Consider the following 16,716-nt stretch of genomic DNA (forward strand, 5'->3'; position numbering starts at 1 on the left):
CTCCCTTCCCTACAGCCTAGGTATTCATGGCAAATGTATCTGCTCCAGTGATGAATCCCTCAACAATTACACCAATAACCTGACCAGTGCTTTCCTCTCCCGCAACTATCCTGCAGACCTTGTCCACAAACAGATCTCCCGAGCAATACATTCCTCCCCGTCCAACAACAATGTTCCTACCCCCAGACCACACAGAAGCATCCCCCATGTCACCCAGTATTATCCTGGCCTCGAATACATCAACTAACTACTCCGCCAGAGATATGACTTTCTCAAGTCAAGCTCTGAAATGAGATCATCCCTTGACAGTATTCTCCCCACACCACCCAGAGTTACCTTTCGTCGCCCCCCCTAACCTCCATAACATCCTTGTCAAACCCTACAATATTCCCAGACCACCTTCTCTACTCAGCGGTTCCTGTCCCTGTAACCGACCCCACTGCAAAACCTGCCCCATGCATCCCCCCACAACCACCTACTCCAGTCCCGGTGTTGGTAAAACATACACAATTCAAGGCAGGGCCACATGTGAAACAACACGTGTCATTTATCAGCTGACATGCCTGCACTGCACAGCCTTTTACATCGGTATGACGACAACTAAACTGGCTGAGCGCATGAACGGGCACAGACGAACTGTCCGCCTAGGAGATGTCCGATACCCAGTAGCAGAGCATGCCGTTCAGCATAATTCTAGGGACCTAGGAACCTGCTACACCGTACGTGCCATTTGGCTTCTCCCATCCAACACCAGTCCCTCAGAACTGCGGAGATGGGAACTTGCACTCCAACGCATCCTTTCATCCCGCCATCCCCCTGGACTGAACCTATGTTAACCAACCTCACTCCCATTTACTCTTCAGTCTTCTCCTTTTTCCCTCTCCTCTTTAGCCATTCACACATCTTTTCATCCTACATAGTTGTGTTTATCTTTATACTATATACCTCTTTACTTCTGTATGCATCCTGTTTGATTTGAAGCTGGCATAGTACTTAACAGTAGAATATCTTTGGCTTCCCTCTGACAACCATGCCTCCATCCTTGCTACCCTCCCTGTTTACCTTTCCCTGTTGCTTCATAACCTGGGTTGTGAGTAACTGAATCCACTTTCCCTTCTTCCCTTTTTTCCCCTCTCTCCTCCCTGATGAAGGAACAAAGTTCCGAAATCTAGGAATGTAAATTTTCTGTTCTGTATTGTGAATCTATCAGCTGTACTGAGCTGAGGTAAGTACTGGCCAGCCCCTCTATCTCTTTGTTAGTATTTGTTTCAAAAGAACAAAGATTTATTTCTAACAACATGTAGCAAAGAAATTACTATCATACATTGATCTATTTATGCAAAACACTCTATGGAACCATACATTTCATTAATAACATACAGTTAATTGTCTATCTTTTTTTGAGAAGTTCATCATCATCATTGTAATTACATTAAGTATTTATAAATGACATTTAAACATTTTCGCGTAGCTATGTAGTAGTAGATTTTTGGTTTTTATGTTTTTGGTGTAGTATCACTCACTTCATATGATCCAAGACTGGTTAGTACATTTATCTCACCATAGTAAATTTTATTACAATAGCTCCACAAAAATTTTGAAAGCATAAAAGATGAAAAAAATTTTGATACAACGTAATAAAACTGATTATCCCAGCAAATTTTGGAGTACAAAAAATCAATAAGCAATGGTTCTTCATTACATGATAATACAACATTTTGCCTCCTTAGCATCATCACTTCATTCAGATGAGGTCAAAAACAAAATTTTGCATTACTGAGGTATTTTATCACAAAGTTTTGAAAACAGTTTCAAAGTCTGACCTTTTACCTATCCTGTAGCTCTCAAATTATTACCAAATATCGTATAACATGTATAGAACTAGCAGAAGGGTGGTACACGTAACAGTGATTTTATCATTTTAACATGACAGTAAAACTTGTATTTCATGAGAGTGTCTGTGTACCTATCTGCCTTTAATAGGTGAAATATCATTGACTGGTATTACCTATGACCAAAAGAAAACATCTTAGTCCATATAGAGTTATCTGAAGTTTTTTTAAGAAAATATAGCAAAATATTTTGGATCATAGAACAAAATTAATGCACTTAGTTAGCAACTTAATCCTTTTTCTCATAACACCAATGAAATGTTTTTGTAATAACATTTTACAATGTTGTACTTCCAAATTTACCTCAAAATCAATGCACTTAGTTAGGAACTTAATCCTTTTTCTCATAATACAAATGAAATATCTTTGTAACAACATTATATAATGTCCTACTTTTAAGTTTACCTTTCATACAGAACATTGAACCACAGATATAAAAATATTCTATAACAAAAAGTATTTCTTGTTCTATTTTGCGAGAACTTTTCCTCCTCCCCCCCCCCCCCCCCTCCCCTTAACATGGCGAATACTACAGGGGTAGCACTGTCAGTAGGATCATACACAGAAGTTGTGGTGATATAAATAGGATAGACCTCAGACAGGAAAGAGTTAAAAGTGCACTAGAAATTAGGAATGGATTCACCCAACTAGGGAAGGCGCCACTCATGAAATGGTGTCCCTACCAAAGTCAGTAAACTCCCTACCTATTCTATGTGCAAAATTATCAATTTGTGTTGTCACTTATTTTGTCCTTAAGTCTCTGATTGCTACAAACATTTTGCATTCATTAGTTTTTGTACAGATAATAGATTATACCAGGGCTTCCCAACGTATGGTCCGCAGACCCCTTAGGGGTCCGCCGACTCTTTGTGGGGGGTCTGCAGCCACCTTTCACCAAATCGTGTAAAATAATGAGTAAAATTATTGAATAAAGATGTGAAAATCAAATTCATCACTATTTTTTTTTCGTATGAAAAACATGTTTACTTTTATTTCAGGTCGTATTCCCAAGCAGCCTTTGCGGTTCCTAAGTGAGAACGCATACACATTTTAGTGCCGGAGAATGCGGCTTCTCTGATCAACTGTTTTGCAACAATACGGGGGTCACTTATGCGCCGGCTCACGGCGCTAGATGTGCTGAAACCTTTTACGCATGCGCGGAGCGAGCTTTGTCGACCAATCAGTGAACAGTTTGGACGTGACATTGATTGCTCTTGGAGGAAGGCAGCTCCAACATGTGAAATGTCAATTACAAAGTAATTTTAATCAGGCTATAGTGCATTGAAAAAAGGGAGTAAATCCACTAGCAAGTGTCTGGATACAGTGGGAATTCAAATTGGATCGTTAATTTCAAGTTGTTTTCATCCATCTCTAAACCAAATACTATTGATACTTCGGGGGGGGGGGGGGGGGGGGGGGGTGTCATTGGAACATGGCACTTGGATTAAGAAGCTTTCAGTTCCCATGGGTTTCGCTCTGAAATTTAAAGTTACTGTGTTCTTGACTGATTAGGGGTCCGCCATGGATTTTCAACTGAAGAAGGGGTCCGCCAGCTGAAAAGGTTGGGAAGCCCTGGATTATACAACAGCATATGAAAAATTGCTTTTCAAGTCTTTCAAATTATGTTGCAGGATGAGACAATTACCTCATACTTACATATTTTCTTAAAAACTGATTTATTTAGTTACTTAAGTAAAAAAATATTGGCTATAAATTATGCCAATGAAATCTGCTTTAAAGTGCTGTTCATTATGATTAAAATTAACATGGAAATGACTTCACAAGGTGTTAATAATTTATAGTCAGCAACAAGGTGTTTAGTATTTGTAAGTTATTTCCTATCAGTACTAACTCTTTCTCATGCCAATGCTATGGGGTCATGCAGATGTTAAATAAAATTCAGGCATTTTCAACAAATTGGACACAGCTCGAGCTTTCATAAACATCTATCATATAATCAAAGGCCAATGCTCAACATCATTTTTTGTGATTTCCTTATAGTCATTTCTCAGAATTTTCTACAGCATACCATCATAAATAAAAGAACAATGATTACAAAACAGAACACCAATAAGTCCCTAATATTTCGTTTCCCTAACATCATTAGGAACCTCATAAACTTCACATACTCATGTCTTGTGACAGCCAGAGCGAGAGCACCAGCAGCAGCGAGTACTGTTTGTATAAAGCGTTTATTTTGCATTTTGTTTACGACCTTCCACTAAGGAAGGGATTCTATTTGTGTTTATCTGCTCTGCATAGTAACTAACAGTTCTTGATAAAACTTTACGTAGTTTTCGTGTTAGATTTCTTAGAGTTTTCTTGATCGTTTAGAACAGAAAGCGCCCTAAAACCGTCTTTTGTTTGTTTCGCGGCCGTTAGCCACTAGTCACTTGAATCAGCAGTTGTCTTGTGACAGCCAGAGCGAGAGCACCAGCAGCAGCGAGTACTGTTTGTATAAAGCGTTTATTTTGCATTTTGTTTACGACCTTCCACTAAGGAAGGGATTCTATTTGTGTTTATCTGCTCTGCATAGTAACTAACAGTTCTTGATAAAACTTTACGTAGTTTTCGTGTTTGATTTCTTAGTGTTTTCTTGATCGTTTAGAACAGAAAGCGCCCTAAAACCGTCTTTTGTTTGTTTCGCGGCCGTTAGCCACTAGTCACTTGAATCAGCAGTTGTCTTGTGACAGCCAGAGCGAGAGCACCAGCAGCAGCGAGTACTGTTTGTATAAAGCGTTTTTGTACTTATTTGCTGCGCTTAGCTTTTAAATAGTTTTTCTGGGAAAACCTAGCGTAGTTTTCGCGTCTCGTATTTCAGTGAGTGTTTCTTGATTATCAGAGTAGCTCATCAGAAGATTATCTTGGGAATTTGTCACCGTATAGAGTAGGGTAAACATAGTCATGTGTAGGGACTGTGGTTGTTGTGAGCGGACGCAAGGAGAATTGGCCACTCTTCGGGGGCAGGTGGAGGCTTTGTCTGTTAGGCTCATCGAGCTCGAGGCGCAGGCGTCGGCTCGTAGTGGCGTTGGGGCAACTGTGGTGAGACCTATGCCTACTTCGGTGGCCTTGGAATCACATGGAACCCCTGATGTCGCTGCATCTTCCGGCAGTGAGCATCTTACCGGTCAGCCATCACTCCAGGGTGAATGGCGGACAGTGGTGGGCTCGCGCGTGCCTGGCCGAAAGGCGAAGGTGGGATCTGGCCGCGTGGCAGCTGCCTTACCCCTTTCCAACAGGTACGGGGTGCTTCCTAGTGGTGATGACATCGTTTCCGAGCCACCACAGGATGCCTCGCCTGTTGGGCCAGTGGCCGATTCTCCGGCAAGATCCCGACAGTCACAGAGGGCGGGCCTATTAGTTATAGGGAGCTCCAACGTTCGGCGGGTTATGGAGCCCCTCAGGAAAATAGCGGGTAGGTCGGGGAGGAATGCCAGTGTGCACTCGGTGTGCTTGCCGGGGGATCTCGTCCGTAATGTGGAGGAGGCCCTTCCGGCAGCTATTGAACGCACTGGGTGTGACCGGCTGCAGATAGTAGCACATGTCGGAACGAATGACGCCTGCCGCTTGGGTTCTGAGGCCATCCTTGGTTCCTTCCGGCGGCTGGCTGATTTGGTGAAGACAACCAGCATCGCACGCGGAGTGCAAGCTGAGCTTAATATCTGCAGCATAGTGCCCAGAGTCGATCGCGGTCCTCTGGTTTGGAGCCGTGTGGAGGGTCTAAACCAGAGGCTCAGACGACTCTGCGACTATAATGGTTGCAAATTCATCGACCTCCGTTATTGGGTGGAGAACTGTAGGGCCCCCCTAGACAGGTCAGGCGTGCACTACACACCGGAAGCAGCTACTAGGGTAGCAGAGTACGTGTGGCGTGCACACGGGGGTTTTTTAGGTTAGAGGGACCCCCCCCCTTGGGCGAAACGATAAAATACCTGACGGCTTACCAGAGAGGACATTATCATCGTTGATAAAGAACGTCCGTCCTCAGAGACCAAAAACAGGAAAAGTTAACGTAATATTGGTAAACTGCAGGAGTATCCAGGGCAAGGTTCCTGAATTAGTATCTCTTATTGAAGGAAATAGTGCGCATATAGTATTAGGAACGGAAAGTTGGTTAAAACCGGAAGTGAACAGTAACGAAATCCTAGACACAGAATGGAATATATACCGCAAGGATAGGATAAACGCCAATGGTGGAGGAGTATTTATAGCAGTAAAGAATTCAATAATATCCAGTGAAGTTATTAGCGAATGCGAATGTGAAATAATCTGGGTTAAGCTAAGTATCAAAGGTGGGTCAGATATGATAGTCGGATGCTTCTATAGACCACCTGCATCAGCAACCGTAGTAGTTGAGCGCCTCAGAGAGAACCTGCAGAACGTCGTGAAGAAGTTTCGTGATCATACTATTGTAATAGGGGGAGACTTCAATCTACCAGGTATAGAATGGGATAGTCACACAATCAGAACTGGAGCCAGGGACAGAGACTCTTGTGACATTATCCTGACTGCCTTGTCCGAGAATTACTTCGAGCAGATAGTTAGAGAACCAACTCGTGAAGCTAACGTTTTAGACCTCATAGCAACAAATAGACCGGAACTTTTCGACTCCGTGAATGTAGAAGAGGGTATCAGTGATCATAAGTCAGTGGTTGCATCAATGACTACAAGTGTAATAAGAAATGCCAAGAAAGGAAGGAAAATATATTTGCTTAACAAGAGTGATAGGGCACAAATCGCAGAATATCTGAGTGACCACCATCAAACGTTCATTTCTGAGGAAGAGGATGTGGAACAAAAATGGAAAAAATTCAGAAACATCGTCCAGTATGCCTTAGATAAGTTCGTACCGACTAAGGTCCAAAGCGAGGGGAAAGATCCACCGTGGTATAACAATCATGTACGAAAGGTATTACGGAAACAAAGAAAGCTTCATCATAGGTTTAAGAGTAGTCGAATCATAGCTGATAAGGAAAAGCTGAACGAAGCGAAAAAGAGCGTAAAGAGAGCAATGAGAGAAGCATTCAACGAATTCGAACATAAAACATTGGCAAACAATCTAAACAAGAACCCTAAAAAGTTTTGGTCATATGTAAAATCGGTAAGCAGATCTAAATCCCCTATTCAGTCACTCGTTGACCACGATGGCACCGAAACAGAGGACGACCGAAGAAAGGCAGAAATACTGAATTCAGTGTTCCGAAACTGTTTCACTGCGGAAAATCGTAACACGGTCCCTGACTTCAGCCGTCGCACGGACGCCAAAATGGAAAATATTGAAATAAACGATATCGGAATTGAAAAACAACTGCTATCACTTAGTAGCGGAAAAGCATCCGGACCAGACGAGATACCCTTAAGATTCTACAGTGATTATGCTAAAGAACTTGCCCCCTTTCTATCAGCAATTTATTGTAGATCGCTGGAAGAACATAAAGTACCTAGCGACTGGAAGAAAGCGCAGGTCGTTCCCATTTTCAAGAAGGGTCATAAATCAGATGCGAATAATTATAGGCCTATTTCGCTTACGTCAATCTGTTGTAGAATAATGGAACATGTTTTGTGTTCTCGTATTATGACGTTCTTAGATAATACAAATCTCCTTCATCATAACCAACATGGATTCCGCAAACAGAGATCATGTGAAACTCAGCTCGCCCTATTTGCCCAAGAAATTCACAGTGCCGTAGACACTGGCGAGCAGATTGATGCCGTATTCCTGGACTTCAGGAAGGCATTTGATACGGTTCCGCACTTACGTTTAGTGAAAAAAATACGAGCTTACGGAATATCGGACCAGGTTTATGATTGGATTCAGGATTTCCTAGAAGAAAGAACACAACATGTCATTCTTAACGGTTCAAAATCTGCAGATGTAGAGGTAATTTCGGGAGTACCGCAAGGAAGCGTGATAGGACCTTTATTGTTTACAATATACATAAATGACTTAGTTGACAACATCGGTAGCTCCGTGAGGCTATTTGCAGATGACACGGTTGTCTACAAGAAAGTAGCAACATCAGAAGACTCGTACGTACTCCAGGAAGACCTGCAGAGGATTAATGCATGGTGCGACAGCTGGCAGCTTTCCCTAAACGTAGATAAATGTAATATAATGCGCATACATAGGGGCAGAAATCCATTCCAGTACGATTATGCCATAGGTGGTAAATCATTGGAAGCGGTAACGACCGTAAAATACTTAGGAGTTACTATCCGGAGCGATCTGAAGTGGAATGATCACATAAAACAAATAGCGGGAAAAGCAGGCGCCAGGTTGAGATTCATAGGAAGAATTCTAAGAAAATGTGACTCATCGACGAAAGAAGTAGCTTACAAAACGCTTGTTCGTCCGATTCTTGAGTATTGCTCATCAGTATGGGACCCTTACCAGGTTGGATTAATAGAAGAGATAGACATGATCCAGCGAAAAGCAGCGCGATTCGTCATGGGGACATTTAGTCAGCGTGAGAGCGTTACGGAGATGCTGAACAAGCTCCAGTGGCGGACACTTCAAGAAAGGCGTTACGCAATACGGAGAGGTTTATTATCGAAATTACGAGAGAGCACATTCCGGGAAGAGATGGGCAACATATTACTACCGCCCACATATATCTCGCGTAATGATCACAACGAAAAGATCCGAGAAATTAGAGCAAATACGGAGACTTACAAGCAGTCGTTCTTCCCACGCACAATTCGTGAATGGAACAGGGAAGGGGGGATCAGATAGTGGTACAATAAGTACCCTCCGCCACACACCGTAAGGTGGCTCGCGGAGTATAGATGTAGATGTAGATGTAGATGTATAGTTCACAATACAATAAACCTTCATCTCTCACAGCACTTCATCTCAACATAAACCTTATTAACATCACAAAATATTCCATAAAACCACATAAATCAACAATATACCTCAAATAGAAAAATTGCTCTGCATTGTAATCCTTGTGTTCTATTCATAATAATACAGCGTGTGTTATAAACCAAGAAAAATATGTTTATCAATAACTTTGAATAGATCTGAAAAACAACACTCTCCATTATGCCTTTCCCTCACAAAGACACCATAATAATAACTGAACTGATAAAGCTTATAAACTTCTCACCTTTAAATTCCATAACCGTTTTTTATTCACTAAAGCACTAGATGTTTTGGTATTGCTAACATTGGCTGACTATAGTAATATTTTCTCAGCCTGACTCATTCATGCAAAAAAATTTAAATTTTTTTATCCTCATCATAAAACCATAATACATTTTCTTTAATTCCCACTTTCACAAAATATTCTTATCTTACCGTTCATCAATAAAAATCATCATTAACTATAAACTCATCTTACAGACCCATCATGACAGTAGCATAACATTAATTTCCTCATTACCATGTTACAGATTCCATACTGATATCCTATTGCATGTAACATAAATCGTCTGAATAAATCATCAAGTACTTTGAAAATATCTGTTTTTTATTGATCATAAATGAAAGAAATAATATTGCCAATCTCTAGCATCACCTGTGGAAAGAACAGGATAATAATTAAGATAATTTGAAATTGCTGCTTAATGGCGGCCAATTACTGCCATCCAGCGATGTTCAGTTTGCTGCCAGTGCGGCATCTGAAATTCTTTAAAAATGATGGGACAAGCAAACGGGATATGTAGTGCAGGTTACAGTTAAAATTAACAAGAGCAATACTTTAGACATGTATTGGAGCACACCGCTCAAATAATGAAACAGATACACACCTTATTATGTAGATTGCGCACAATGGTGTCCTATCAGAAGAAGACAAAGCAAGAGAGTTTCCGGCGCTTTTTGTTTCACGCCAATGCCAAAAAGAACAAAGATAATAATAATATTTCTGTTACAGATAATAATTTTTCTTTGTAATCACATTATTCCTCGACTTTCAGTATACTTTCTTTTACATATGACAAATATAATTGCTTAATATTGTGGAATTTTTTTAAATAATTTATAGTTCTCATAATCTGGGCGATTGGACATCATAAGGCACCCTGGAATGCCATGGTCACATGTTCCAATATCCGGGCATGGCATTCCACATTACGTCACATGAAGCACTTTCACTAAACTTTTCACTTCGCATCACAATATGTAACATAATTTCAGTTGTAGATTTCTATGATTGTCTCGTACTTTGAGTTTACATCAAAACCCTTTACACAGTTCAACGAGGTTATAAAATTGCAATGTCACTGGTACATATATTTAAACAGTATATTTTATTTTAGCAAGGATAGTCTGTAAGAATTAAAGCTGGAGACATGTACTTTTTGTCACTCTCCATTCAGATGGGGGCCCTAAGGGAAACCACAGAAAACCTGGGCAGAGTGAAATAGACTGTCCTTCATCAGCTATCTGTTATTGTTGTTGTTGTGGTCTTCAGTCCTCAGCATCACCCGAATGAATTTGACTACATTCCATTATCCTCGTTTTGCTTTTGTTGATGTTCGTGTTATATCCTCCTTTCAAGACACTGTCCATTCTGTTCAACTGCTCTTCCAGGTCCTTTGCTGTCTCTGACAGAACTTTAATATCATCGGCAAATCTCAAAGTTTGTATTTCTTCTCCAAGGATTTTAATTCCTACTCTGAATTTTTCATTTGTTTCCTTTACTGCTTCCTCAATATACAGATTGAATAATGTCGGGGATAGGCTACAACCCTGTCTCACTCGCTTCCCAACCACTGCTTCCCTTTCAAGCCCCTAAGCTCTTATAACTGCCATCTGATTTCTGTACAAACTGTAAATAGCCTTTCGCTCCCTGTATTTGACCCCTTCCAACTTCAGATTTTGAAAGAGAGTATTCCAGTCAACATTGTCAAAAGATTTCTCTATGTCTGCAAATGCTAGAAACGTAGGTTTGCCTTTCCTTAATCTGTCTTCTAAGATAAGGCATAGGGGCAGTATTGCCTCACATGTTCCAACATTTCTGCAGAATCCAAACTGATCTTCCCGAGGTCGGCTTCTACCACTTTTTCCATTTGTCTGTAAAGAATTCGTGTTAGTATTTTGCAGCTGTGACTTATCAAACTGATAGTTTGGTAATTTTCACATCTGTCAACACCTGTTTTCTTTGGGATTGGAATTATTGTATTCTTATTGAAGTATGAGGGTATTTCACCTGTCTTTCTCACCAGATGGTAGAGTTTTATCAGGGCTGGCTCTCCCAAAGCTATCAGTAGCTATAATGGAATGTTGTCTACTCCCGGGGCCTTGTTTTGACTTAGGTCTTTCAGTGCTCTGTCAAACTCTTCACGCACTACCATATCTCCCATTTCATCTTCATCTATATCCTCTTCCATTTCCGTAATACTGTCCTCAAGTATATTGCCCTTGTATAGACCCTCTATATATAGTCCTTCCACCTTTCTGCTTTCCATTCTTTGTTTAGAACTGGGTTTCTATCTGACCCTTTGATATTCATACAAGTGGTTCTCTTTTCTCCAAAGGTCTCTTTAATTTTCCTGCAGGCAGTATCTATCTTATCCCTAGTGATATATGCCTCTACATCCTTACATTTGTCCTCTAGCCATCCCTCCTTAGCCATTTTGCACTTCCTGCCAATCTCATTTTTGAGACGTTGTATTCCTTTTTGCATGCTTCATTAACTGCATTTTTATATTTTCTCCTTTCATCAATTAAATTCAATATATCTTCTGTTAGCCAAGGGTTTCTACTAGCCCTCATCTTTTTACCAACTTGATTTGCTGCTGCCTTCACTATTTCATCTCTCAAAGTTACCCATTCTTCTTCCACTGTATTTCTTTCCACCATTCTTGTCAATCTTTCCCGAATGCTCTCCCTGAAACTCTCTACAACCTCTGGTTCTGTCAGTTTATCCAGGTCCTTAAATTCCCACCTTTTGGCAGTCTCTTCAGTTTTAATCTACAGTTCATAACTAATAGATTGTGGTCAGAGTCCACATATGCCCTTGGAAATGTCTTACAATTTAAAACCTGGTTCCTAAATCTCTGTCTTACCATTATATAATCTATCTGAAACCTTCCAGTATCTCCAGGCCTCTTCCATGTATACAACCTTCATTCATGATTCTTGAACCAAGTGTTAGCTATGATTAAGTTATCCTCTGTGCAAAATTCTAGCAGGCAGCTTCCTCTTTCATTTCTTACCCCCATTTCATATTCACCTACTATGTTTCCTTCTCTTCCTTTTCCTGCTATCGAATTCCAGTCACCCATGACTATTGAAATTTCATCTCCCTTCACTATCTGAATAATATCTTTTATCTCAACATACATTTCATTAATCTCTCCATTATCTGCAGAGCTAGTTGGCATATAAACTTGTACTACTGTAGTAGGTGTGGGCTTCTTGTCTATCTTGGCCACAATAATGCATTGACTATGCTGTTTATAGTAGCTTACCCACACTCCTATTTTTTTTATTCATTATTAAATATACTCCTGCATTACCCCTAGTTGATTTTGTATTTATAGCTGTGATTTCACCTGACCAGAAGTCGTGTTCCTCCTGCCACCGAACTTCACAAATTCCCAATATATCTAACTTTAACCTATCCATTTCCCTTTTTAATTTTTCTAACCTACCTGCCCGATTAAGGGATCCGACATTCCAGGCTCCGATCCGTAGAACGCCAGTTTTCTTTCTACTGATAACGACATTCTCCTGAGTAGTCCCCACCTGGAGATCCAAATGTCGGAGTATTTTACATCTGGAATATTTTACCCAAGATGACGCCATCATCATTTAACCATACGGAAAAAGCTGCATGCCTTCGGGAAGCAGTACCAGCACAGCAAGGCCATTTTGGTTAGTGTTACAAGGCCAGATCAGTCAATCATCTAGACCAGGCTGTTCCAGCTCGGCGGCTCCGTTGGGAGCTGCGGAGCGCTCCCTGCTCCAGGAAGCCGGGTCGCTCACAGTGACCATTCAAGTGGTCCGGCACGTGGCATGGCTGGCTGAGGCAGGCAGCAAGGCAAGCGTTTTGATGTGCCAGCTGCGTCTTACAAGATCGACAACCTCATACTCTTAGCTGCTAAGATGTGGTGACATGCTACACCAGGAAATACAATGTTCAGGAAATAAGAAACAACTGTTTTACAAGAAATTTATTGGGCCTCTGTAGCTTGACATTTTCTTTTCATTACAAGATCGGAAATATCAGGCGTCAAAGTGTTCGCAGCGTTAATGCGGAGGATGGCCTTCATTGTTGCATCCTTAAGAAATGATCGTTCCTTACTTTTTACTCTTTTCATTGCTGAGAAAAGCTGCTCACAACAATACATCGATTCAAAGATGCACATGATCTGAGTGTCATTGTTGTGCAGCTTGGGAAATGTTTTTTTGCTGTAATGAATGATATCATCGTGACAAATCCAACGTGTTGTATGTAGTACCTCTCTTTCAACAAGTTGAATTTTACAAATCAATAATCTCCAATTGAAGTGACGATGACAAGTCATCAGGGGAAACAGAAAAAGGAGTGTTGAACACCTTAAGCTCCATTTCCAAACTAGTGAGGTCTCAGAATTGTGTTTCAAACTATGTGATGAACTGCTTTAACTTTGCTTGGTAATCACCGAAAGTAGTACCTTCAGGTAGTTTTAAAGAAGCAAGACGATTGAAGAACGTTAAATGTCCATTACTCATCTGCCTCTCAAATAAACGTAACTTTTCCATGAATGCTTTGATCTGGTCATGCATGTCAACGATTAGCTGCCCTTTGCCCTCGATGACAGATTTAAATCATTCAGATGCATAGTTATGTCAGCTAGGAACGCCAGGTCTGATATCCATTTTATATCTTTCAGACAATGCATTTCTTCCCCTTTCATTTAGAGAAAAAGGGATATTTCCTCACAAATGGTAAAGAAAACATCAAGAACTTTTCCCTGACTCAGCCAATGAACTGTACTGTGGTAAGGTATATCCCCATACTCCGCTTCCATATCTTTCAGGAATCCTTTGAATTGGCGATTATTCATACCGTGAAGCTGCACAAAATTCACACACTTCGCGACATATTTCATTACGCCACCTGGCTCTACTGTTTCAGCACACAGTGCCTCTTGGTGAATAAAATAATGAAGAGTCTAAATGTCTTTCTCGAATTCGTCCCTGAGTTTATTTTTCAAACGAGAAGCAAAACCTTGATGACGCCCGATCATTTGTGGTGCACCGTTTGTTGTTACAGAATGGAGCTTATCCCATGGCAAATTCATATTGTCCACTGATTCACAAACAGCTTCAAAAATGTCACGTCCTGTTGCAGTGTAATCGAGTGGTACCACATCCAAGAGTTCTTCAGTTACTTGCAGCTCCATGTCGACACCACGCACAAAGACTGCAAGCTGAGCACAGTCCGATATGTCGGTGCTTTCGTCAAGTACTAGCGAAAATGCAACAAGGCTCTCTGCCTTTTTCCTGAGCTGTGTCTCTAAATCTGCTGCCATGTTCAGGATTCAACGAGACATTGTTTGCTACCACAGGCAAACCCCTTCAATTGCCTGCACCTCCCTTGGAAACAAACATTCTGCAACTGCTACCATGCATGATTTTACGAGTGGTCCCACCGAAAACGGCTTGCCACTCATCGCAATGATGTGAGCGACCTTGAAGCTTGCTCGAATTGCAGATTCAGTAGTGTTTTCTCCGCTCTCATTCACCTGAAAATTATAAAAGCATTACAGAACACGAACTATGTTGCATGTTTTGATACCTTCCATATTACGAAACTGTTTTTAAACTTACATCCCCTGGTATGTCATTCTTAAGCCTGGCTACCAGTTCTCTGTGTGCAATGCCTTCTACCTGATCATAGTGCGCTGCGTGAAGACGTGTATAATGTCGTTGGATACTGTACCTCTTCGCAGAATTAAATACCTTATGACATACAATACTCTGCGGATGACCATCCCTCTCAATGAATAGAAAGGTATCCTCCAATAGAGGTACAGGGCTCCCGTGGCTAGTCATAGCTGTCATTGAACATGGATTATTGCGTCAGTTGCGGCTGTATGCTGTCAGGGGGCAGTGAGTTCGCTTTCCCCCTCCACGTGGGCTCCGAGCTGCTGCAGTGAGCGCTCCAGCTCCCTGGAGCTTGGTTCGAACAGCCTGATCTAGACTGTTGCCCCTGCAACTCCTGAAAAGGCTACTGCCCGTCTTCAGGAACCACACGTTTGTCTGGCCTCTCAACAGTTACCCCTCCATTGTTGTTGCACCTACAGTATGGCTATTTGTATATTGCTTGCAAGAGATCTTGGAAATTACCTATAGCCCTTTGTAAAGATCTGTTCGAAACACTGATGATTTCAACTACACAATGTGAATAATTTACCAATCAGTTGTACACATTAAAAATGACATTGATAATTACAGCACAAACTGCTGCTCCTTCCATAACCATGAAACAAGATATAGACTTAGCTTACATTTACCAGGAAAGAATAACCATAAAACTAAAAATAGAATTTTTTGTACCAAGAAATAAAACTGTATGATACATTGCCCAAGGAGATTGTAAAGAGATTACTAAAAAAAACCTATTTAGAAAGGCATTTCAAAAGTTCCAGTTAAGCAAAATGTTGTACACACAGCATGAGTTTGGTAAAAAATGTAAAACAAATAAATAATAATAACAATAATAAAACAACTATCATTTCACAAAGCTCTCTCATACTGTACTATGTTTTTTGCTTTCTATTAACTATCATTTCACAAAGCTCTCTCATACTGTACTATGTTTTTTGCTTTCTATTCTTTTCTTAAAAAATCTACACCCAAATGTACAATACTAACAACTTATCCTCCTCTTTCTGAGATCATCATCTCACTCATTACAGAGATGTGCTGACTCAGTTTTCCTGGCGAATATATGGGAAGTTGTAGCACACAAAATAGAAACGTTATTAAATCACTTCTTTGTAAAAGAAAGTATTGTACACTAGGGACAAGGTGAATAAGGTAGCACTGTTTTAAACAGACTGGCCATTTATTTGGGAGGGTGGAAGCTCCAATCTTCATCCAGCCATCCTGATTTAGGTTTTCTTTAGTTTCCCTAAATCACGTCAAGCAAATGCTGGAGCTATCAGAATGAATCATATTGTTGCATGACAATGCCCACACTCACATTGCCAATTGGATGAAGGCTACACTTCAGTGATTTGGTTGGGACACAATGGAAGATCCTCCATACAAGCAGATCTTTCACCATGTGACTTTTTCATCTTTGGTGACCTGAAGAAAGACACATGGATGTTGATTTCAGTTGGACGAGGAAGTGCAAGAGTTGATGCAGTTGTGGAACTGTCTGCGGCCATATTCTATAAAATAGGAATTTATCATCTTATCTGAGATAAATGTATTCATGCATGTTGTGATTACTTTTGAAGGAAACCATTCCATGGTCCCGCTGCGACAGGTTCAGTTTTTAATTGACTGCCCCTCATACTTCAAATCAGACTGCAGTAACAGCTCTCGCGGAATAATGGGTTTGCCTACAATCATTAATTCTATACTCAATCCCCAAATTGAACAGAAAAAAACAGTAATATATAGTTTAGTAAAAAAAAATACCCTCTGCAACATGCTTTGTAATTTTTAATAGTGCAAAAAAGCAGATTTTGTTGTTATCTTGCACATTATATCTTTTGTTCAGTTTATGCTGTTGCAGAGGATAGATTTAATCAATATATCCTTTTCCTTCTTTATATATAACATTGACAGTCATGTTTACAATTATTTTATCAGTACTGTACTTCTTAGAAAAAGATTTTTGTGTGTAATATAATTTAAATTTACTGATGTCTA

At 40.5% G+C, this 16,716-nt stretch overlaps 1 protein-coding gene across 2 annotated transcripts in view; it reads left to right on the forward strand.

Moving 5' to 3' along the window:
- Nucleotides 1-16,716, forward strand: part of LOC124776928 (citramalyl-CoA lyase, mitochondrial-like) — a 199,440-nt gene that overhangs the window by 113,426 nt on the left and 69,298 nt on the right. The window lies entirely within an intron of this gene.

Source organism: Schistocerca piceifrons, chromosome 1 (assembly GCF_021461385.2).
Source record: "Schistocerca piceifrons isolate TAMUIC-IGC-003096 chromosome 1, iqSchPice1.1, whole genome shotgun sequence".
Lineage (NCBI taxonomy): Eukaryota > Metazoa > Arthropoda > Insecta > Orthoptera > Acrididae > Schistocerca > Schistocerca piceifrons.